At 40.1% G+C, this 25876-nt stretch overlaps 1 protein-coding gene across 1 annotated transcript in view; it reads right to left on the reverse strand.

Annotated features, from left to right (window-relative positions):
* The window catches only part of XYLT1 (xylosyltransferase 1), a 320557-nt gene that overhangs the window by 153510 nt on the left and 141171 nt on the right, over positions 1-25876 (reverse strand). The gene's annotated exons all lie outside the window — the stretch shown is intronic.

The following is a 25876-nucleotide window of genomic DNA, read 5'->3' on the forward strand; positions in this document are numbered from 1 at the left end:
TCAAGATTAAACATGCCCAGTGCAGGACCTCATTAGATACACCCTCCCAGTTTGGCAGTGAACCATTGATAACAACTCTTTGAGTAGCAGCCGTGTTAGTCTGTATTCACAAAAAGAAAAGGAGTACTTGTGGCACCTTAGAGACTAACCAATTTATTTGAGCATAAGCTTTCATGAGCTACAGATGAATCCGATGAAGTGAGCTGTAGCTCACGAAAGCTTATACTCAAATAAATTGGTTTAGTCTCTAAGGTGCCACAAGTACTCTTTTCTTTTTGACTCTTTGAGTATGTCTTTCAACCAATTTATCACCCACTTTACAATAATTTAATCTAGATCACATTTCCCTAGTTTGCTTATGAGAATGTCATGTGAGACTGTGTCAAAATCCTTACTAAAAAATCAAGATATATCACGTCTACTGTTTCTCCCCATCTACTAGGTCAGTAACCCTAACAAAGAACTTAGGTAGGTTTGGCATGATTTGTTCTTGACAAATCTATTCCTTATAACACTATTATCCTCTAGGTACTTACAAACTGATTGTTAAATAATTTGTTCCAGTATCTTTCCAGATATCTAAGTTAGGCTGACTAGTCTATAATTCCCTGCATCCTCTTTGTTCTCCTTTTTAAAAGCAGATACTATGTTTGCCTTTCTCCTGTCCTCTGGGACCTCACCCGTCCTTCAGGAGTTCTCGAAGATAATTGCTAACAGTTCTGAGATTGTTTCAACTAATTCCTTAAGTGCCCTAAGGTGAATTTCACCAGGCCACATATTCTTTAACTTGTTCTTTCCCTAACTTTACCTGCATCCCTTTCCCCTTGTTCATACTGTGTTGAGTATCTTGTGACCATTAACCTTTTTAGTGAAGACTAAAGCAAAATAGGCATTAAACACCCCAGCCTTTTTGATATAATTAATTATTAGCTCTCCTAATCAGGCATAGAATAACAATTTGCTTCATAATTTCACCCCCCGTTGCTATAGAAACTCATTTTAGCATAGTAGCGATTACCAATGAAGATTCCTAGGTTACATTTTGTTTTGTTATCAGGCTCAATGTTCTGTTCCTGACAGGTCTTGGTGATGGTGATAGGGGTCAGCAGGAAGAATCTCAAGGCAGACCACATCCTTTTTGTCATCTCAGATTGTTACAAGCCTTAGTGACTGGGTCACAGGAAAAATAAAGTTTAGTCGCTTGTGGCAGCTTAGAGTGCAAAGCTCAGGAACCAGCCTCATGGCAGCACTCACAAGATGTGTATTTCCCACTCCCAAAGTTCTTTTCTGATGCTATTCCACTTCCTCTCCCAGATGACTCAATAGTCTCCAAAACATATTTATTAATCTCACTAAGATCTGCTGGGAGAGGAAGTGGAATAGCATCAGAAAAGAACTTTGGGAGTGGGAAATATACATCAGGTGAGTGCTGCCATGTGTAAACGGGGCACATTTATGCGATCTACCCAGAAAAACCCATCTTTTGCTGTTCCATATTGCAAGTATCTCTAGAAAGAGAAACAAAAGATTTGTCACACCAAATCAGCATATTTGGTTAACAAGTTCAGTTTCCACCTCCAGTTCTGGCCAATACTTGATGATTCACAGAAAAGGGGGTTGGGAAACACAACAAACTTGGCTGACTGTACAATGGGATACATGGGGGAACCACTTCCATCGTAACGTGTGCAGAAATCAGCTTACAACCCATGTATTGATCTTTAATTACTCCATATGAATATGCAAACCTGCCAATAAACCAGTCCTTACCTAAATCTGTGACTGACTTCAATTGTTGGTCATAAAATTATCCAGTCCCTTAGAGCTCAAAGTGTGACTGATACACTAAGCAAATTCAGTGAAATTCTACAATGTATGGTGGGCGTTTCCCCTTCACAATTGGCATGAGACAGCAAGTTTCTCTTCTTCCTCCTAATGTTCTATTGCAACATTCATACAAACATTCTCCTGAAGTGAATAAGTGTTGTAGGTAGCAAAAATGAATTTACATTCAGATATCCATTTTTTTCTCATCAAGCTGGTTAGTAAAACACAGCTGCCAAATTCTGCACAGCTCCACCGCTGACATTTATGCAAGCTACTGCATGAGTAGCAGTGAGAGGAAATGCAGAGGCCATAGGCACGGAGTTTTATTTTTCCCAGGGGGTGCTCCACGCCTGCTCTGCCCTGAGGCCCCATTCCAGCTCTGCTCCTTCCCACAAGGCCCCTGCCCTCACTTGGCCTCTTCCTGCCCCACTCCAACCCTTCCGCCTCTCCTGCTGCTCGCTGCTCTCCTCCCTCCCCCAAGCGCCTCCCTCATCCTCCAAATAGCCGTGGCTGGTGAGTGCTAAGCATCCACTTTTTTTTTTTTTTTTTGTAGTTGGTACTTGAACCCCAGAGCACTCCTAGAGTCAGTACCTATGCACATGGCTACCTACTCAGTGGGGCCTCTTATCACAGTTTAGCCCTCTGGCTGCTAGCTATGTTACATTTTTCAAGCCCTGTGTCAGAGACGGATAGATGAGACACTGAGTAGGTGAGGGTGTGCGTGGAATGGGCACAAAGGAGAGATATTGTATGGATGGGGGTGAGAGAATTTTCAAAGGCATAAAGAAGTGAGGTGCCCAACTCCCATGAAAAGTCAATGGCAGTTAGGTACCTAACTCCCCTGTGTTTCTTTGAAAATCTCTCCCAGGAAGCAGGGTATTTTGATTAAGAAACAGGATATATATATTCATATGAGAGAGGGGAGGACTGTGCATGTCAGAGAAAGACTATGGGGGTAATGAGGGAAGGCGGGGTATAAAAGGGTTAAGAAACGAGTGGAAACAAACACCTGAGAGAAAAGATGATCTATTCCTTGAAAGAAAAACAAGAAAAAGGGGAGTGAATGGAGAAAAAGCTAGGACAATAGTGAGGGAACCACAGGAGTTACTTACATGTTTAATAAACTGATTAAATGGGAAATTGATTGACAATACTTTACTTAAACACACAGAACAACTGCTTTATTCCTTCAGCGTGCAGGGGGTGTGGCTGAGTAGATATTTCTCACCATAATAAGTACTGGCCCTCAAGCTAGTAGGTGAGGAATACATTTTTTAGGCCCCAAGAACAGACAATGTCTCCCTTTATTAATGCTACCAACAGCCAGAGGACGTGGTGGAAAATTGGTATGAAACTACCTTCAGGAATACATACAGACTTTTGTGTAGGCTTCTCCAAATTTTCTTGCCACTTCTGGTAGGTCTAATAAAACAGAGTCAGTTTGTCCAGAGATGACATGCACTAACAATAATGAATGATGGTAATAATTCTTGGTGGCAATAATAACATTTCATAGTCAAAGCACTTTACAAATGTTAGCTAATTATTTCTCACACCTCTTCCCTGAGGAAGCAGATTATTATTCCTGTTTTACAGAGTGGGGGTGTAGAAGGAGGAACGAGATAACAACTTGCCCAAGAACATACAGTGATTCAATATCAAAGCAAAGCCAGGCTTAGACCTCAGCAGTAACTGGCTCCCATCCTGTGTTCAGACCATACCTCCAGCACATGACTCAACAAGAAAAGAAGCAAGCAGCAAATAGAACAAGAGAAATGTAAAAAATATAAAGCTCATTAACATTATACCAAAAAGACATCTCTATTGAACTGATACTGCTTTGACAAATTGGCTATTATTTCATATGTTTGATAGTTGTCATGTTTCCTTTATTCTTACCAATCGCTATAACCTTAGGATAGTTATGCTCATTAAAATAAAATAAGTCAAAATATTCAATGTACTTATTGTAATGATCTTGCATTTGTGTGTTTGTGCAGTAGCTCAGAAACTCTAATTGTTCTACTGTTACATTACCTCTAAGCTGTTGCTGGAATCCTTATTTATTCTCATGAAATAATTAAATACAATAATGTCCTCCATTCTCATTCGACCTTGGGCATGTTTAGAGCAAATTCCAGATCAGGCACAAATAGGAAAATGGCAATAATTGTTCTGTGATATGGATTGCACTGTAGTGGGATCTGAATTTTAAAAAAAACAAACCCATTTTAGAAAATGTCACTCACTATTCTCAGTCTTATCAGAGGATTTTCCACTGCCTCTAGTCTAGAATTTAAATGGCAGGGATGGCTACTACATTTAGCTGCTTAGACAAAAAAGCACAAAGACAGTTGCATGTACATTTTAACTGTTAACGCTCAGTTAAATCAGGTTATCATCAGTGAAACATTAGTTACATGGGTGGTTTAAATTATCCAGGTTACAAAGATCTGGAGAATGAACACTGGGTTAGATATTACACATTACAGATTACATATTCAAAATATAGTGTGCTTGTTGCATGCCTTAAATAAGGCAAATGGCATGTTCTGGTGCAAGTGGGAACACAGAGAGGCACTTGTGGGTACCACACAAGTAAGTAGATGTGATATGGAGGACTCAGTGTCTCTCCTGGGCATAGGCAAGACCTATAGCATTAGGGGCCACCTAGTTCAACAGATTTATAGGTGGCCGAAATGAGGAACTAACCATTTTGAGGCTCTTCTAAATTATGCAGAAGGCCAGCCCAGGCCAGCTATCAGAAGGAGTAGGAATTAGATAGGTAGGTTAAAGCCAACTTTGCCCTCACTTCTCAGCAGTAACAGGTAGCCTTCAGGCAGAGCTAAGGATCTAGGCTTATTAGCTCCATTTTACAAATGAGTAAAGTGAATTTTAGGGCAGTTAAATGACTTGCTTATGATCACACAAGCCTGTGGCTGAGCTGGGGACAGATGACCCATAGCCCTATTCATTACCTACAAGACCATCCGTCCATTTCGAAACTGCTAGTTAAAACTCTTTGAAAATTCACTAATTACTAAACTAGCATTTGCAGAAAATATCCAGTTGGCAGCAGAACTGGTTGCACACATTTGTGAAAGTAAACAGTGGGATTTTCATCACTCATGACCTGTTAGTTTCATCCCTTAACAATACAACACATGATACTAATTATTCCAACAAAATAAATCCTCACCATCCCTCCCCCTATGCACACAAATTTATTCTCTATATGTAGCTCTTAAACTTTAGGGAGTTAAGAATGAGGACTACAGGGGGGAATGTGAAAGAACAAACAAGAACTTTATTTGTTGAGTTTCAACAATACCAGCGTGCAGAAGGTAAACCTACAGGGAAGCCACTTTACAGCAATCAAAAGTATCCCTGAGGTAAGTTTTCATTTTAAATACATTTCAAAGCACTTTTTGCCTATAATTGGAACATTCCATCATTCAACACTTGGGGCCAAAATACCTAGTTCCAGTGATGAGAAAAAAAAATCTGTCTTTTTCATTAAAGTCTTTCAAAGGTCTCTTAAGGCAACTCCAGAATAAGGTATTTCTGTATATCTTGGCAACATCCCATCTTACAGTTTGATTATTTCTAAATGATTGTCTCTAAATTAAAAAACCCACTGAATGCTCTACATTAAAAAGCCCTAATCTGTACAGCAAATAGCAAGTGGGTAAGGAAGAAAGGACAGAAGGATGGGATCACCAGTACCACTTGTCTTGGGAATTTCTGTGTGGGACAATTTTTTTTTTTTTTTTTTTTGAAGATTACAAATCAGCCTGAACCAAACCCCTGGATGAATACCCCCTTCCCATCCTGAGACTAGGGAAATGTATTTCTGTGTCTGAATTTTTCAACTATCCCATGGTCTATAAAGGACTGAATCTAAGCTCAGACCTAAATATCTCTGGATTTTCATAATGTTGGATCAGGAGCTAAATTTTGTAGCTTGGGCCCATCTGTATTTCAAGTACAGATTTGAACCATACCACAAATACAACTCTGAGGACCGAGCCCTCAGCTGGCGTAAATCAGCATAGCTCCACTGATCTTAACAGAGCTGTGTTGATTTACACCAGTTGAGGTTCTGGCCCTGAGTGTTTAAATAACAAAGCTCTTTCGCAACTAGTGGGTGTTAGCACACAGACACTGCTGGTAGGCAGGTGTGATGAAACCTCAAGAGAAAAAGGAAGACAAACAGAAGATTTATTCTTGTGTCTTTCACTTCTTTAATTATTCCCCCTCCCCTCCCCCCAGTGTGCTCTCCCCCTGGAATTTGAAAAGAGAAATTTGCCTTATGTGCATCAAAGACATATATAAAAAACTACTGCTTGCATTAACTCTTCAACATGAGCTAACAAGTGATATACTGTGAGCTCATTACAATATAGGACTTAGTGGGTCTGCAGAAATACAAATTCTTGAGGGGCAAAGACTCTAACTAAAGCAAAAATTCTATAAATAAAACAATTAACAGTGCTACCTGAAAACTTGAAATGCTGGAAAATAAAATGATACATGACAGATGGCAGACAATGAGCATGATCCTCCAAATTCCAGCCCTTCATGCGGTCACTTCACATCTGTGCAATTTGATTGTAAAATGCTACCTAATCTCCACTCCATTTAATCCTGAAGTTCCTACTCACTCACAGCTCTCACAGAGGTCACTAGCGATTTTGGCAGCCCAATGGCTGCAGGCTCAGACCGATACATGATGGTGGCGCTCTATGCCTAGTGGCCAGGCAGCGGAAAATCAGGCTCTGTAACTGAAGAGTAAGGCTTCAAGAAGCTGTTGACTACAAATGGTATTCACTGGTAATATGCTAAGGTATAAATGAATGCAACCCAAACTGGTCTTAAGCGATCTGTACGAAAAAGGGTTTTCTTGGCCCATAATGTTGATAATGATGGACCAACTGCACACTTTATTTCCCAGGGATCTCTTTAATTTTTCACATCAGCACAAAAAGTCATCCCAGAGAACCATCATCTCGAAAACCAGTCATTTTCCATTAAGATGATACCACAGTGTATGTTTTAGTGGGCTCTCTGTTTGAAAATCCATTTTTCTCATCTCTTGCACATCTGTCTGTTTGTTGGCAGCTCCTTCTTTGTCTCTCTTTGCACTTGCAAATCAACTGAAACACTCAACAGATGGAGAGTTATACCAGGGTCTTGAAACAACCTTATAAATAGAGAGAGCACCACTGATGTTAACAATACAGGATCCTAATTGAAGGAGACAGTGGGATATTTTCCTGCCAATAGCAAAATGTGCTATTCTTTGTTGTTGTAGAGACCTAATCACATTCAGACTATATGCAAAAATATTGTTATAAGTGAGCCCTATCTCTAGCATTGAAAGTAGAATAATTTTCTCTTTCAAGGGTAGACCTTGGGAAGCTGTACTCAACTCCCACTCTCTTATAAAGTTACCGTATATAGATCAGCTGGTCATTGGCCCAGTAGATCCTTCTGCTCGATTCCTACTATCATACATGGAGAAACTTGTCTTCTTTTTCCTTCTCCATTATTATTATTGCTTGAAGATGCAATACACACACACACACACACACACACAGACATACACCCCGTAAATTAAGTCTTGCACTGAAAATTTCAACTTATAAACGTGAACTCTGTAACCTTTCTAATGTATTTAAAACATTCATTTCTCCGTGAGATTCTGCACATACCTTTCTTGTAACCATAAATGATAAGTCTTTCTTCTGGTGATGAATTTAACACCCGGAGGCAGACAGGTGCTAGCGTTTGTAGCTTAGTAGATAAAAAGCCTCATCTTGCCCCCAATTAAGTCAATGGAAGCTTTGCCATTAAATATAGAAAAGCAGGATCAGGCCCAAAGTATCCCATTTATACTTTAAAAGCATCAAGAGTAAACTCTACCAATGGTGTACTTCTATAAAGAAGTTTTTGTAGGTTTTTTCCTCCCTATTCCAAGCATCAAAATGGGCCTCTACATTTCAAATCTAAGGACTAAATTCTGATATAAATATCCATGCGCATATACCAGGCCCAACATAGAGGAGCCTTGAGTGGAAGTCTTCCACACCAATTTTGTCTCCCCTGCGAAACACTCATGGAGAAGCCAATTGGCAAGCATTTGGTGGAAAGAGACAAGGAGGGGTGAGGCCTCCATATTTGTGTGAAGACACTGTGATACAGCAAGAAAACACCCTTTTGTGCAAATTTTTCCTGCTCTGGGACAGAACACTCTGTACACAGGGCAGTGCATGGAATTATTGCTCATTAGAATGCTGATTTGTGTTAATACTAAACAATAAAAAATTATCACAAAAATTTTTGTGCCTCAAAGCAGTTTTGTCTGAACAGTACTGCTACATTCATGGATTTAACTGTACAATCTCCCATCACCTTCATCAGAGAGCGAGAGAGAGAGAGGGGCCTTGTCAACATTGCTACTTTACAGCGCTTTAACGCTGCTAGTGAAGACATACCCAGAGAGAGAGAGTGCGCATCGTCTGTCTCGGGAGAGAAAGTAAATCATCTGGGATTCTGTGTATGAGTACAGATGCAAAATATTCATACTCTACGAGAGTCATAATCTGATAGGTTATTAAAATCCATGATGAAACTAAATAGCATTAAAAAAAAAAAATCAGCAGTTGCCAACCGTAACATACAATGGCATGAGAGAAATAGTTTCCCTCCCTGTATGTAGAACGGGGAGTAACTTTGTAACAGTCTCTAATGCCAAATGTCAACTTTTTAACAGCACCCTGTTACCACTTTCATGGCTCTTGTTTATGAATACAATATCTGATAAGTGCATCCGAATCAAATATTTAATTACATGCATAGACAGCTGGCTGACTAATTGACTACGCATTTGTTCAGATATCTTTGTTGGCATCCATTGTATATTTTCACACATAACTTAAGCATACTCAAACGTATATGTGCACTTGCATGCTTAACTTTGAAAATCTAGCCCATATAAATTATGAGCTCATCTTCCAACTATGTCTCTACAGCATGTACCCAATCAGTCAACAATAGACAAGAGGGAGAAGATTATGACTACAAACATTTTGACTAAAAGAAAGTATCAAAGAGAGCTGTGTTCTTAGTAAGATTTCCAGCTGTTGAAAAAATTGTAAATGATACAAAGCTCTTAAGAATTAATTTGTGTCTTTCAGCAGCAGGGTTAAGGGTCTCTGTTCAGAAAGCTCCATTGCTAACCACCTTCAAGAATTAGGCAGTGGGAATATTAATTCCTGTAGTATGCAAGAACCACTACTTTATCATAGCTTTACATTCCAAAGCACTGCAAAGCAACCTGCCATTGGAGATGCAGCCTAACCTATATACACTAACAGAGATATGAATACCATGGTTCAGAACCCCAGATGGTGTAAATCAAAACTGAATCCAGTGAAGCTATGCAGATTTAATCTAATTGAAGATCTAGCCTTATATTTGCACTCCCTCCTTCACCTCCTCTTTTTAATCAACAATGTATATAATTTATGCAATTAAAAATGTTCCATGATCTTGCAATTTAGTGGAAATGCAGCACCACAAGATGGCTCCTTTTATAGACTTCAGAAGGTAAGTTAAAGAACATCCTAATAATTTTACAAAAGCACATAATAGGAGCTGTTTTTATTTCGGTAAGGTGTGCATTTCTTTGTGCAGTGCTTTTCTTCCAAACAAAAAAAATGCTACTCTGTCAGGAAAAATAAGTTTCTTGCTGCTGTTTCCTGTATCAGGAAAGTCCTATAAATACTACAAAGATGCACAGACTGTATTCAATCAAATCCTGAATGGCAAATGTTCATGGTCTATTTCTCTGACATGATTGATTTTCCCTGCAGCACGTGCAAAATTTGCTGTCGTTTTACACTGACAGCACATTTTTGTGATTTTTTCCCTTGGTAAAATGTGGCATTGTCTCACGGCAAAAAACAAAACAAAAAACACAACCCCCCCACCCCATGACTGCCCCACATACAACTGCCCTTCCCCACAAACCATACATTATATTACAGGGCTGGGCCCAGGACCTAGAAGTAAAATGAAACTCTCTGGTATGGAGAACTGGCATTTTCCTATTCACACAGTAAAGCATATGCCAGCAATTGCTGATCATATATCTGAACATTTGCAACTACTGTGAAGTCATGCAGGATAGCACACGTCTATGAGATAAAATGGAAGTCCAAAGTTCCAATCACGATGTTGTCACTTTTGCCCCAATGACACTGTTACAGTCAAGTTGTTAACTCTGGACAGATGTATACTTCACATGCTGCTACCAACTATGTGAAGCACTAACCAGTTTTAAAACATACTGAATATATTACATGTCTTCAAGTCACCAGGGCCTGATGAAATGCATCCTAGAATACTCAAGGAGCTGACTGAGGAGATATCGGAGCCATTAGCATTTATCTTTGAAAAGTCATGGAAGATGGGTGAGATCCAGAAGACTGGAAAAGGGCAAATATAGTGCCAATCTATAAAAAGGGACATAAGGACAACCTGGAGAATTACAGACCAGTCAACTTAACTTCTGTACCCAGAAAGATAATGGAGCAAATAATTAAGCAATCAATTTGCAAACATCTAGAAGATAATAAGGCGATAAGTAACAGTCATCATGGATTTGTCAAGAACAAATCATGTCAAACCAACCTAATAGCTTTCTTTGACAGGGTAACAAGGCTTGTGGATGGGAGGGGGGAAAGCGGTAGATGTGGTATATCTTGACTTTAGTAAGGCTTTTGATACTGTCTCACATGACCTTTTCATAAACAAACCAGGGAAATACAACCTAGATGGAACTATGTAAGGTGGATGCATAACTGGTTGGAAAATCATTCCCAGAGAGTAGTTATCAATGGCTCACAATCATGCTGGAAGGGCATAATGAGTATGATCCCACAGAGATCAGTTCTGGGTCCGGTACTGTTCAGTATCTTCATCAATGATTTAGATAATGGCATAGAGAATACTTTTATAAGGTTTATGGATGGGAGGGGCTGCAAGTGCTTTTGAGGATAGGATTATAATTCAAAATGATCTGGACAAACTGGAGAAATGATCTGAAGTAAATAGGATGAAATTCAACAAGGAAAAATGCAAAGTATTCCACTTAGGAAGGAACAATCAGGTGCACACATACAAAATGGGAAATGATTACCTAGGAAGGAGTACTGCAGAAAGGGATCTGGGGGTCATAGTGGGGCACAAGCTAAATATGAGACAACAGCATAACGCCGTTGCAAAAAAACTGAACTTCATTCTGGGATGTATGAGTAGGAGTGTTGTAAGCAAGACGCAAGAAGTAATTCTTCTGCTCTACTCCACGCTGATTAGGCCTCAGCTGGAGTATTGTGTCCAGTTCTGGGTGCCACATTTCTGGAAAAAACAGAAAAAGTCCAGAGAAGAGCAACAAAAATGATTAAAGGTCTAGAAAACATGACCTATGAAGGAAGACTGAAAAAACTGGGTTTGTTTAATCTGGAAAAGAGAAGACAGTTTTCAAGTACTTTAAAGGTTGTTTCAAAGAGGACGAAGAAAAATTGCTCTTCTTAACCTCTGAGGATAGGACAAGAAGCAATGGGCTTAAATTGCAGCAGAGGAGGTTTATGTTGAACATTAGGAAAAACTTCCTAACTATCAGGGTGGTTAACCACTGGAATAAATTGCCTAGGGAGGTTGTAGAATTTCGATCATTGGAGGTTGTTAAGAGTAGGTTAGACAAACACCTGTCAGGGGTGGGTCTAGATAATACTTAATCCTGCCTTGAATGCAGTGGACTGGACTACATGATCTCTCGAGGTCCCTTCCAGTCCTATGATTTTATGAAACGCTCAACAAAGAACTGGTCTGTTTGTACAATCATTTTTATTTTATCGTTATCCTATGTCCAAGAAGGATATAAACTGAACTACAAAAGGAGGATAATTAAAAAGCTTCCCCTCTGCTTAATATTAATTATATCTCTGAGACATATTATTTGGTAATGCCAGTAATTATTCAATAATAATACCTTCTTGTTGCCAGAAAAGTCAGAGGATAACACCTTTGCAAACAGGAACTGCTACATCAAATCCTTCTTTTTGTACTCTCACCTTCGAGTGGGCTATTTCTTTGTTTAGATCAAAACCTCTCTCATGCACCGAACTACAGAGGTTATGTGTTTTGCTCTTCTGTTCAATGATTAACATCCTTAAAGCCATATGGCTCTAATGAGACTCTAGCACCACAGTGGGATGTTTCAAAAGAGGAAGGAAAAGGTTGTGGAGAGTGCCTTATTTCAAATCAGATTCTCTAAACCACTGTAACTGGTAAACGCAAGTGTAGCAAATGTTATTCTGAAGGCATTTCCCTAATGGCTATCTTTGTTTCAGTGCAGTGTCCACCTCTAAGCCAGGATCATTGATTGGGGCGCAGTAAACATCAAGAGTGAACTGAAGGGATCAGGTTTCAGAGTAACAGCCGTGTTAGTCTGTATTCGCAAAAAGAAAAGGAGTACTTGTGGCACCTTAGAGACTAACCAATTTATTAGAGCATAAGCTTTCGTGAGCTACAGCTCACTTTATCAGATGCATCTGATAAAGTGAGCTGTAGCTCACGAAAACTTATGCTCTAATAAATTGGTTAGTCTCTAAGGTGCCACAAGTACTCCTTTTCTTTTTCTGAAGGGATCAGTTTACTTTGGCACAATTCAGCAATGCCCCAGGACTGCCTCCATGTTGTGGCCTGATGGTTTGAAGCCCAATTAAGAATCCAGTATGTTAGCAGAAGCACTCGAGCTTGGTTATCACCACTTTTCAGTGCTTTTACTACATGCATTTATGCATGATCGGATCAGTTTCATCAAACTACAATGCAGCTGTCAAGACTCCACTGTCTGTACCAGTTCCTTGTGTAACAGTCACTACAAGAGCTGCTGACTATTATTGCGATTTTTCCAAGAGAACCTAATTTGATGATTCTCTAAATATCATCTACAGTCACAGCGGCCCTCATTATCCCTTCCAAATGATATGCACATATTGGATTAATCCAGCCTAAGATAACATATCTTCGAATTTGCTAATATCATGTCAGAAATAAAATTCTCCTTGTCCTAAGAAACTTGCTACTTCTTCACATCCATGGCCTGTCGGAATGATTGCCAAACAAAGATCACCACAAACACAGAGAAGAACTGGTGGCCATTTCTTAGTAATATCATCCTGGAGATACAACTTGGGTCCATGCTCCTTCAGAATACACAAGCAGCCAAGAACACGAAAAGCATGTTCTGTTTCAGCATGGAGTAAAACTCAAAAGATATTTAGTCAGAGCCATCCAGGCACTCTCTGCATTCTCGTGTTATGATACATAGAAAAGGAAGATCATCATCATGATAATGAGAATGACAACACTAATAAATGAAAAACAAAATTACAAGAAGTCAAGTCACAGCGTGAATGTATTAGAGAGAAACAATGCTTCAGATTCTCTTTCCTTCCTTCTTGTCAAAATAAGTGACTCCATTCTCCTTAGTGATCTAACCTGTCAGCTAGAGCACTCAGAGTTGACATCCTGTACTCGTTCTTTAGAAGCTTCAGGCATCACACCTGTATACCAGAGACCTGCTAGAGTCCATGGAAGCGGAATGTAATGGATATGAAAAATCTTCTGTGTTGGTTGTAACTATTTTTTGACATTCTTCAAATATTGATTACACATGCCCAGGAAGAAAAAAGGAAAAGGCACTAAATGAAGGAGGAGATCTCACCATTTAGGCTTGGATGCTGCCATTAGAAAATCCATCCTGGATATAGCAGCCTTCATATTTTCCCCTGTCCTATCGCATCCAAACATTTCAAACTTCAAAAAACCCAACAACAAAACTTTTGTATGGGCCCGTTTTGCATCAGAAAGAATCCAAATATTCTGCAGTTCAATCAGAATGAACAAATTATTTATTTTAGTGGAAGAAATGGTTCACATGCCATAAGATCCTTGGAAACTAGCAGTTCTGGCAGGTTTGGACAAGAGCAAAGCCAAGGGAGCAGATGGAGAAGAGACAGCAGATGTTAATGCAGTTTGCCTTTTCCATATGCTTTTCTGTTTGACTGTAATAAGTAAATTGTACTTTAATAACTGTCAGTAGCTTAAACCTCTAAGGTTTATGACAGCCACTGAAAACTACACAAAGAAACATAATCTTGTGTCTCACATAAAAGAAGAAAATATAAAAGGCGAAAAATATAAATACACAGAATTTGAACCTAAAAGTTTGTAAAGATGAAAGGTGCATGCATCCATTGTGTCAAAAATAGTCCTTTCTGCTATGTAAAAAGAGCACAAGGAATAGATGCTAATTTGGTTGTTAAAGGATGATTCTCACATATTGAAAAGTTTGAACTGTACAGCACCTTTCAATAGCTAGTGCTAACAAATAACTGACTACTCAAAATAGTTTTTGTCAGAATCTTTAAGTTTTGAAAGCTCTGAAATAACGACCATGCCTGGGATCTCACAGAGAGGAAAAGACAGTTACCTTTTCCATAACTGGTGTTTTTCGAGACGTGTTGCTCATGTCCATTCCATGTTAGGTGTATGTGCTCGTATTTTAGGTGCACCATATTGGGTGTGTGTGCTCATTTTAGAATGAAAACAACTTTGAAATTAAGAGTTTTTTTCACAAAAATAGGTTTTTCATTCTCTGACAAGGACAGCTGGACCTTACGCTCTAATCTCAATCACATTAAAAGTAAAACAATATTGGGGCTCTCTAGAAACCAGTTACATTGTCTTATTTCCACCAATTTAGCTACATTTTCATTGAACGATGTAAGTCTGAACGATAACGGGTCATTCTATAGGGTTCATGTTTATCAACAATGCAGAGTACTGCTCCTAGGCGGAATAATGAAAGCATACGCTTTCAGTGGTTTTTTTTTTAATCTACTTTTTTTGGCTAATTCAGACCTTTATAGGAAATTTAAAGCAACTTTGATGAAAATTTTGAAAGACACTATAAACTAGTAAAGTTTACTCAATGTCATACAACAAGAATAGAATTTCAACCAATAACTGACCATAAAATGTTGACATTATCCCCTCACAAATGACACAGAAACATCACTGACAGTATTGGTCAGTCACTACAGCCTTTACTCAGGTAAACCACCCACTGGGTCAACTTTTTCTTGAGTTACATCTATGTAACCCCACTTGACTTCATCAGCATGGAATTGGGCCCATGGATTTTATCCCTGATTCCCATCTCTGACATGAAGTCAATTGAAGTTTTACTTCTGTAAGAACAGCAAGATTTATCTTTGTGTGTCTAGACATATCACTCCATTTCCAGAAAGACATCTCCCTCACTAACCATCACTCACTTTGAAGAATTGCCTTGGAGCACTTACTAGCTTTTTTAATCCTATTCCACTCAATTATTTCAACCTAACCACATCTCTGAATTGATTTCACTGTAAGGCCTGAAAAAAGGGATGTGGTGTGAACCAGCCCCTTGGCACCAAACACCACCTCCTCTGAGCAAATGCACCAAAGCTCTCAAGCGTCCTATGCCTCTCCATTAGAAGAAGATTCATCAGATCACTCTGAAAAGAAGAGCTGAGAGATTAAAAATAAGGGAACTTTGAAACACCAACTGCTTCCCCTCACAAGAAGGCAGTCAGTAACTCACTGGGAGAACAGTAATTTACTCTTTTATATTATGGTTTGTTATAGTATAGGAAAGTCTGTTGCTTTGTGGTTTGCTCATAAAAGCTCTGAAGACCTCACCTATTAATCAATCCCCACACAACCATTTATAGCTTTGCCACAAAAACAATAGTTACTAATACCCTGTAGCTTTTTAACAGGCATTCGGCTACTTGGATTATTTGACTGACAATTGAGATGGCTCCAGTCTTCATACAAAGAAGAGTATCTTATACTGCAATGGAATTGTCTCAGCCAGTCACTATGCATGGATGCTGCACAGTTACTGAACCATACCCATATATCCCCCAGCCCCTGCATCTTAAGCAGTTACCTGTATTCTAATTGGTTCTTTGAGTAATTTAAATAATCACTAGAGCTAAGCAAATAATTCCCATGGAATAATTTAGCTGATGAATTTAACCTCTTTTTTTCTTGCTTGCAGGAAGTCCATGAGCAGATCTCAATTTTCTCAGATAGGTCTAAGCTTTCATCCGAAGTGAGCTGTAGCTCACGAAAGCTTATGCTCAAATAAATTTGTTAGTCTCTAAGGTGCCACAAGTACTCCTTTTCTTTTTGCGAATACAGACTAACATGGCTGCTACTCTAAAATCTGTCAGATAGGTCATTATCCCAATTACTCAATGTTCACCGCCCCCAAATAGCTGTCCAACTTTATGGATTCATCAGGAATAATTTAATGTTTGATGATGACTGTTTTGGAATACAAGCTACGTTTGATTAGTTGTGATTGGGCACATCAGACACAGAGTTTTGACTTTGGTCTCTGAATGGACACGCATATTTCTTATAGTCAGGAGGTGGACTTGAATAAGCCTCTGGGGTTTTGACTCTTTCAAGCTTAAGCAGGTTCCAGTTCAAAGGGAGGACGCAAACAGGATTAGGAAATTTTAGAAATATTTTAAGTAACTGTGGCATCATCCCTACAAAAATTAGGCTACTGTCCTACTCACTGGCTCAATGCAAAGTTTCCCTCATCAAATGCAAACAACGGAACCGTATCTACAGGCCTAGTACCAAGATCCTCACTGAGTTCATTTAATTGCCACTGTGTGGTGCTCTAGGGAAAAGCTGAAGGAACCTTTGTCTCCCTGCTGTTTAAATCAGTGCCCAGTCCCACATAAAACATGACTGAAAATGCAAACCACTCGTGCTTGTTAAACACTGTGTTGCATCATGGGCTCATGACACCACAATGAATATGCAGTGGTCTATGGAAGAGTTGAAAAGGTTAGGCATAAGCTATCTTAGTTACTATTTGTTTTGTGGCAGCACCCCAAGAGCTGTAAATAGTCTGAGACCAACCATCCTAAAAGATTGCCTGTCTCCTCATACTGCAGCTGACATCAAGAGAGGCTCTTCAGCCAGAGGCCCCCAGTATCCAAGAGGGAGCTGCTAGCAGGGTCCTTGGCTTTACAATTCACTCCTCTTCTTGGTCCAAATTACCATGAATATGTTGCCCTTCTGAATCAAAGCCCATGTGTTTGACGGGTAGTTGTGAAGGGCTGAGAGTGAGACTTTGTTGTGGGGGAAGAGTTAGATTTCCATATTTGTGCTGAGCAGTGGTGGTTATGTGGGTAAAAGGGAACATTTGCCACTGTTTTGGATTTGTAAGTAAGTATTACCATGCTGTATTATTTAATTAATTGAGCCCAGGAGAAAAGACTCTTTTATGTAACTGTACATAAACCCCACACAAACAATAAATATAAAAATAAATTCACCTTATAGGGGCATGTACATGATCAAAGCTTGATCATTTGAATATTTTTGGAAAGTGAGCACAATAATGCAATAATGCAAACCCAAGCCATTTGACTGGCTGACAACCATTAATAGCCAATCAGAGGGCATTCATTTGTTTATTCACTGTATGATTTCTGGTATGTTTTCCTGCTTTTCACTAAATAATGTGACTAATCTGACTGGCGACTGGAATTCCAATTCCTTGACTAGCACCTTCATTGATTCTTTTCTTTCAGTTTTTTACTTCCTGGTGAGTTGTTAGTAACTAGATTCCAACTACAGTCAACTGGAAGACTATTCAAGCCTGTAACTAAACAATTCTGAGAAACATGGGCTCAGTTGCTGTGATACGTATTAGGGGAACAGCCATGGAAATTAAACAGTTAAAATATGGATAGTGGAAACCAAAACACGCTTTACACACACACACACCCACACACACACACCCCTCATAAAGCAGGAGCAGTTTAATACAAATACATTCAGTCTTAATTAGGTAGAAAAATCAATTTAGACAAAATACAATGCAAAGAATCATAGTCAACCTCTGAATTACATTTTGTTTCTCATGGGGGGAAACAGAGCAAATAAATAGGAAGCAATTAGAGCTTATTTAATAGTCTCATACTATCAGCTTTGGTAACTATAATCATTAAAGGTTTCAGAGTAGCAGCTGTTAGTCTGTATTCGCAAAAAGGAGTACTTGTGGCACCTTAGAGACTAACAAATTTATTTGAGCATAAGCTTTCATGAGCTACAGCTCACTTCATCGGATGCATTCAGTGAAAAATACAGTGGGGAGATGTATATACATAGAGAACATGAAACAATGGGTTACATACACACTGTAACCAGAGTGATCACTTAAGATGAGCTATTACCTGCAGGAGAGCGCAGGGGTGGGGGAGGGAAGAAAACCTTTTGTAGTGATAAACGAGGTGGGCCATTTCCAGCAGTTGACAAGAACTTCTGAGGAACAGTGGGGGGTGGGGGGGCAGGAAATTCAGTGCCTTGCATAATGACAGGTTTCAAAGTAGCAGCCCTGTTAGTCTGTATTTGCAAAAAGAAATTGACAGAGCCAGAAGAGTACCCAGAAGTCACCTTCTACAGGACAGGCCCAACAAGGAAAATAACAGAACGCCACTAGCCATCACCTTCAGTCCCCAACTAAAACCTCTCCAACGCATCATCAAGGATCTACAACCTATCCTGAAGGACAACCCATCACTCTCACAGATCTTGGGAGACAGGCCAGTCCTTGCTTACAGACAGCTCCCCAACCTGAAGCAAATACTCACTGGCAACCACACACCACACAACAGAACCACTAACCCAGGAACCTATCCTTGTAACAAAGCCCGTTGCCAACTGTGTCCACATATCTATTCAGGGGACACCATCATAGGGGCCTAATCACATCAGCCACACTGTCAGAGGCTCGTTCACCTGCACATCTACCAATGTGATATATGCCATCATGTGCCAGCAATGCCCCTCTGCCATGTACATTGGTCAAACTGGACAGTCTCTACGTAAAAGAATAAATGGACACAAATCAGACATCAAGAATTATAACATTCAAAAACCAGTCGGAGAACACTTCAATCTCTCTGGTCACTCGATTACAGACCTAAAAGTTCCAATTCTTCAACAAAAAAACTTCAAAAACAGACTCCAACGAAGACGGCTGAATTGGAATTAATTTGCAAACTGGATACAATTAACTTAGGCTTGAATCGAGACTGGGCGTGAATGTGTCATTACACAAAGTAAAACTATTTCCCCACCACTACTGTTCCTCAGACGTTCTTGTCAACTGCTGGAAATGGCCCACCTTGATTAACACTACAAAAGGTTTTCTTCGGGACCCCACCCTTCCTCCCCACCCCCCACCCTCCTGCTGGTAATAGCTCATCTTAAGTGATCACTCTGGTTACAGTGTGTATGATAACACCCATTGTTTCATGTTCTCTATGTATATACATCTCCCCACTGTATTTTTCACTGAATGCATCCGATGAAGTGAGCTGTAGCTCACGAAAGCTTATGCTCAAATAAACTTGTCAGTCTCTAAGGTGCCACAAGTATTCCTTTTCTTTTTATAATCATTAAAGACCCTGCAGTGATCTTAAATTGATAAATGTTGTTAAATCAGAAATTATAATAAGCCAGAAGCATGAAAAGTAACACCCATTAATACGCACAGCAAGGAAGCACACAGACTGACTATCCCTAAAGCCTGTTTTTCACCTGCCTGGTGCATGCTAATTCAATCACTTTGAAATGAACCATTCAGGAATTAAGAGCCTCCACATTTCCTCCCATTTCAGGCAAGACTGAAATATGATCATTTACTTGCAGGGTGACTCGGAAAGACTGCTCCAGCTACATACTTTTAGGCACAAAAGTTGGTATCACAGGGCTTGAATAACTTATCTGACATCTATTAGCCAGAGGCCAATAAGAAGTTATGGAGGTACCACTCATGTGAGGCCCAGCGGACGCTACCAAGCCCTAGGGGAATGGTGGGGAATGGTGCTTGGATTACTATGCTGCCATACCTGCAGCCATACCTCAGCCTCTGGACTGGTATCTGATAAATCTGAAGCCACCTCTTGCTTTTGGAAGGAAAAGGGAGTTCCCTCCTCCACAGTTCCAACCTCCAACCCCCAGACTCTCCTCGTTATGTGAAGGGGGGTGGAGAGGTTGTGCCTCTACTCTGGTCTTTCGCTCAACCTCCTGAAAGGGGTGGGAGGAGGTTGTCTCTTATTTTACCCTCTTCAGGAGTCTGGTTCTGAGTCCTCCTCCCTCATAAATTGCTTCAATGTCTATTCATAACCTTCCCAAGCAGCAACAGACTGAAACTGACAAAATTTTGGTCAGCATCACTGTTGTGCTACTGGAAAGCTATGAGCATCAGCAGAGACTTTGGATCGGCCTGTCCTCAGACTTCCCTTGTTTCTACAAGTCCAGCCATGGAGTTTAGGGCCAGAAGGGACCATTATGATCATCTAGTCCAGGGGTTCTCAAACTTCACTGCACCGCAACCCCCTTCTGATGACAAAAATTACTACAGGACCCCAGGAAGAGGACTGAAGCCTGAGCCCGCCCAAGCCCCACCACCCTGGGTGGGTGGGTGGGGAGAGCCAAAGCTCCATCTCCCTAGGCCAGGAGGTCAAAGCCAAAGCCCAAGGGCTTCAGCCCCAGGCAGGGGGCCTGTAACCTGAGCCCTGCCACCCAGGGCCGAAGCCCTCAGGCTTGGGCTTTGGCCCTTGGCCCCAGCAAGTCTAAGCCAGCCCTGGTGACCCCATTAAAAAAGGATCGCGACCCACTATGGGGTCCCGACCCACAGTTTGAGAACTGCTGTTCTAGTCTGACCTCCTGCATAACAGAGCCTAGAGAATTTCACCCAGTGATTCCTGCATTAAGCTCCTAACTTCTGCTTCAGCTAGAGCATGAAACTTTATAATAATTTCATTCATAACAATAACAATGAAGAGTCCTTGTGGCACTTTAGAGACTAACCATTTTATTTGGCCATAAGCTTTTGTGGGCTAGAACCTACTTCATCAGATGGATGGAGTCATGCATGCATCTGATGAAGTGGGTTCTAGCCCACGAAAGCTTCTGCCCAAATAAATTTGTTAGTCTCTAAGGTGCCACAAGGACTCCTCGTTGTTTTTGCTGATACAGACTAACACGGGTACCACTTTGAAACCTGTCACCATTCACAACAATACAGATTCTATGCGCCTTCATCGTAAGTAGAGTACTTCTGCTCACCTGCCATTTAGTTCTTCTCTGTGTGCGTTGGCTTCTAAGACTATGGCTACACTACAGCTTAAGTGAACATAAGTTATGTCACTCAGGAGCGTGGATTGCCATCCTCTGAGCAACATAACTTATGCCAACTTAAGCACCGGTGTGGACAGCACTATGCTAGCAGGGAGGTAGGAGAAGCCCAGCGGCGGCGCACTTGGGGGAGACGGCGGTGGTGGTGGAGCGGAGGCGAGCTGGGGTGGGGGAGGGAGCAGTTCCTCTACCCCTCCTTACTTCCTGCTCTCCCCCCCACCCTCGCTCACCTCCGCTCCGCCTGCTCCCCTGAACGCACTGCCTCTCCCTCGCCTGAGAGGGAGGGGGGAGAAGCGGAGCGGCGGCGTGTTCAGGGGAGCAGGCGGAGCAGAGGTGAGCTAGGGTGGAGGGTTGGGGGGGGGGGAAAATGCGGCATGCCCGGGGGAGGAGGTGGGACCAGGGATTTGGGGAAGGGGCAGAGTTGGGGCGGAGGGGCACGAAAAGAAAGCAGGGGCAGCCAAAATTTTTTTTGCTTGGGGCGGCAAAAATCCTAGAGCTGGCCCTGTTACTTAGTCCCAGCAGCCAACCAGGAACTCCTTCCTGCTTCACCAGTGTCTGCCAGCAATTGATCTGTCCATGGTCCTGCTGCTCCTTCAATCAGTCAGCCAGCCAGCCAGGAACACAGTTCTCACTCCTCCAGCTCCAGGCAGCAACTCACTGACTTTGGCCCTGCAGATCCTTTTGAGAGAGTCTGCTGGGCCCTGATGGGCTGCTCCCCGAAGCCTCACTCATTGGCTGCTTCCCCGCAACCACTCTAGGCCATTTGGAGGTCTTCTTTTCTGTTCCTCTCTAGGAAGGGGCATCTGGGCCTAGTCTATTCCATCGCATGTAGCCATAGCCTAATATTCTGCCTAGTGCTATGTGCATTCTTAGTATCCCACCTGCTCAGGCAATCATTTTACATTGACTCTCTTCCAACCTAGACTGTCAGGTAGCAATTTAGCCTTTACAGTAACACACCCTGGGGCTTTTCCTGAGTCAGGATTGCCAATATGTCTGTATTCCTGAATTCTTTGTGGTTTTCTTGTGTCTCTTTTCATTAAAGGCTATATAGAATATTGTAAGTGGGCTACAGTTTTAAATGGCAAGTCTAAAAACAATTTTGTGACAGACCGCAAGAAGAGTAAGTTAAAATGCTTAAAAAACAAAAGAAATTCACAGAATGTGTTACAGAAACTGAATAAAGATTTATTAAATCTAAAGTTGGGAAACTGCAATTTTACTGCCTCCCCATAAAAGGGAATAAACAAACAAAAAAATACCAACCATTTCAAGATGTTCACTGCTTTGACTTCAACGGGAGTACTCACCTGAGTAAGATTTTGCAAGGTCAGACTTTTTTCTGTTTTGTGCTATGCCAGCGTAGATAAAAATCAATTATTTAAAACAAATGATGTTTTAAATTTAAATCAGATATTTTATTTAAATTGGATTTTTTTCATTTAGATTAAATAAACCTATTTAAAATTGAATCTGAAATTACCTCTTAACACAGGTTGTCAAACTTTTGTAATTAAAATCATTTACATTGAATACAAAAATATCATCAAGTAGTACAGGTTTGCTGCAAAGTTTTAAAGAAAATCAAATTACTGAATTGGTGGAAGTCACTTGCTAAGCACCTGGAACCAGAGTTTGCTGAAGTGCTAAACCGGCTTTAAGAGAGACAAGTTTTAAAGCCACACAGAGCTCTTCTTCAGGTCTGGAAAAGGTAAGAGTGTCAAAGCTAAATAGAGGATCAAACAGATAATTTAGCATACGTAATGACAGGTTTCAGAGTAACAGCCGTGTTAGTCTGTATCCGCAAAAAGAAAAGGAGTACTTGTGGCACCTTAGAGACTAACAAATTTATTTGAGCATAAGCTTCCATGAAGCGAGCTGTAGCTCACAAAAGCTTATGCTCAAATAAATTTGTTGGTCTCTAAGATGCCACAAGTACTCCTTTTCCTTTAGCATACATAGTTATGTAATCCTTGAACAAAAAGGGAGTTAGTGGGCTACAGATTGTTGTAAGAAGCCATAAATCCAGTGTCTTTATTAAAATCATTATTTTAGTGTATAGCAAAGTTATGAATTTGTGAGTTCATCTGAGAGCAAAGTGATTGTCTGGTATCAACCACAACACTGTTACTCGGGCATTTAGTGCACCAGATGAGGAACACCTCATTCTGTGATGGGCATGCGTCGAACCTATGGATCTTGAAAGATGTGTTGTGAGGGGTATTGATCATTGTAGCAGTGGAGATGTGTGTGCAGGTTTTGCATCTGTTGTTCTGTCAGTGCACTAAACAGGGATGTTAACAAGCCACTTCACCTTGAAGCTCACGAAAGCTTATGCTCAAGTAAATTTGTTAGTCTCTAAGGTGCCACAAGTACTCTGTTTCTTTTCACGTTGAATGGTCCCTTAGAATATGTGCTAACTACTTATGCTAAACTATCTGTTCAATCCTATATTTAGTGGTGATGCTCTTAGTACCTTTCCCAGCCCTGAAGAAGAGCTCAGTGTAGCTTAAAAGTTTCTCTCTGTTACCAACAGAATTTGATCCAATAAAAGATATTACCTCACCCACTTTGTCTCTCTAATATACGGAGACTGACAGGGCTACTACAACACTGCATAAACCAGCTTTTGACAGGAGTAGCCTCCTCTTTAGGTGCAGAGAAAATATTTAGATTATTTCAAGTTTATTCAGCTAGCTCTGGTCAATGGCTCATTCATTCAAAGTCAAGAAACCAACTGGGAGTTGAAAAAGAAAGAAAGTTTGTGTTCCTCTGCCAATCTATGAATAAAAACTAGGCACGAGATGATGAGATCTACTATTTCTAAAATCTTAAAGGACCAAAAACATTTAGCTCAATTCATCAATTACAGATAATCCTTCCTTTGCTTAATAAATCAGTTTTCAACTAAAAACATTTTCGATTTAAAATTTTCTTATGTATCTCACACATTTAAGATAGTTTTATTTATTGAAAATAGTAAAATGAAGTTTGAATGCATTTTAATTCATTTGAATTTGCATCCAAATAAAGCTTGAAACAAACTACAACTAAAAAAAATCATCTAGTAAATAAGAAATAAATTAATCACCATTTTCTAATATAATAAAAAATGTAAAAATTAAGAAACTGAATAAATGTAAGTTAAGCTATATAATTGCTTAAATAAATGTGTATAGATATAGTATCCCCTTGGCTAACAAAAAGAAGCACCAAATTTAGCATAAAGATTATTTTTAGTTGTAAATCAGCGTGTTTTAATGGTTACCAACATATAATCAACCTTTCTTTAGAAAAATAACTAAAAGTTACAAATGTAAAACACAATTAAAATCAATTATTTAAATCAATTCACCCTGGGCTATGCTTAGTCTGAAACTATATTTACTATACAACTCCCTCCTTTTTTAAACGAGACAACAGCCCCTCACTCATGCTCTAACTATACTGCAGTTTTAATAGTAATTTGTAATCACATTGCAATTTAACTATGATCACATCTTCAAGACATCAGAGTCACATACTAGCTGGCCTAAAAAAACACTCATGCTACAGTCTCCCTCTCACACACACATACGCACACTAACTTCAGAGCTGGAGCAAGGATATAGCATAATATAAATTCAGTAGGACGCTACTTATGTCATGTCATTTAGGAAGCTATTAACAATCCCAAAGCACAATAAACCTAGCTGTCTTAAGCAATGTCATTATGCTAACTTGTAATAAATTTACTTCATAGGCAAGGGCAATCATTTGCCATGCACTTATCCCAAAAGGTTTATTTGTAATCAACAGTATTTCAGGTTACTTAAAATATGCTTCCTCAACATCCATAGGGTGAAATTTATCATCTGCTTCACAAAGAATGGGGGAAATTAAAGTGATAAAATTTTACTGCATTAATGGCCACTGTAGTTAGTGTTCAATGACTTCTCACATCTGAAGCATTCACTGCTGCGTCTTGATTTGCATTACAGCTATTCACACTTCAATAGTGCTCTGCCTGATGTCTCTGCAGAGACGGAGATGCAGGTATGGAATATCTCACAAAACCAGAACATATTAGCATAAATAATAACCTATTATTGCTTCTGACTCCAAAATGGGTTACGGCTCCCTATCTCCTAGGAACATTCAGTAAACTGTCTGCCTGAAGAAGCTGTCACTATTTACCATCAGCACTTAGTGCTCAATCATAGATTTCATTACTTTATTCTGCTTTATGGGATCAAATTAATCCCTGGTGTTAGCCCAGTGAAGTCAGTGTACTTACAGGGGAGATGCATTTGGCCCAGGGTATTAAAATAATTCTTTCATTTTCTTCTAGTATTGTAGCTTTAAGTTAACAATATTTTACTAATGTAACGACCTCCTCAGGTATTTACCTTTCATGAAGAGCCCTGCCAATCTCTCCCTGCTGAGCAGGGGACTCACGTAAAAGAAGTCCCCACTTGCAACAGTGACTCCAGGACCAAAATTATCCCCAAAGTCTTTTGATGACAATCCCTGTTCATGGAGAGCAACATGCCATGTAGAGTCAAAGGGGCAGATCTGCAGCCATTAGAAATTACCCACTGAAGTCTTGAACGCTGGAGATATGCCAATTTACAATTCCCCCCCCCCTCAATCTGGCTACAACTTCCAATTTTTCATGCAATACATCAGACACATGTAGGTGATGCATCCATCC

The sequence above is a fragment of the Lepidochelys kempii genome, chromosome 10 (assembly GCF_965140285.1).
Source record: "Lepidochelys kempii isolate rLepKem1 chromosome 10, rLepKem1.hap1, whole genome shotgun sequence".
In the NCBI taxonomy this organism is placed as follows: Eukaryota; Metazoa; Chordata; order Testudines; family Cheloniidae; genus Lepidochelys; species Lepidochelys kempii.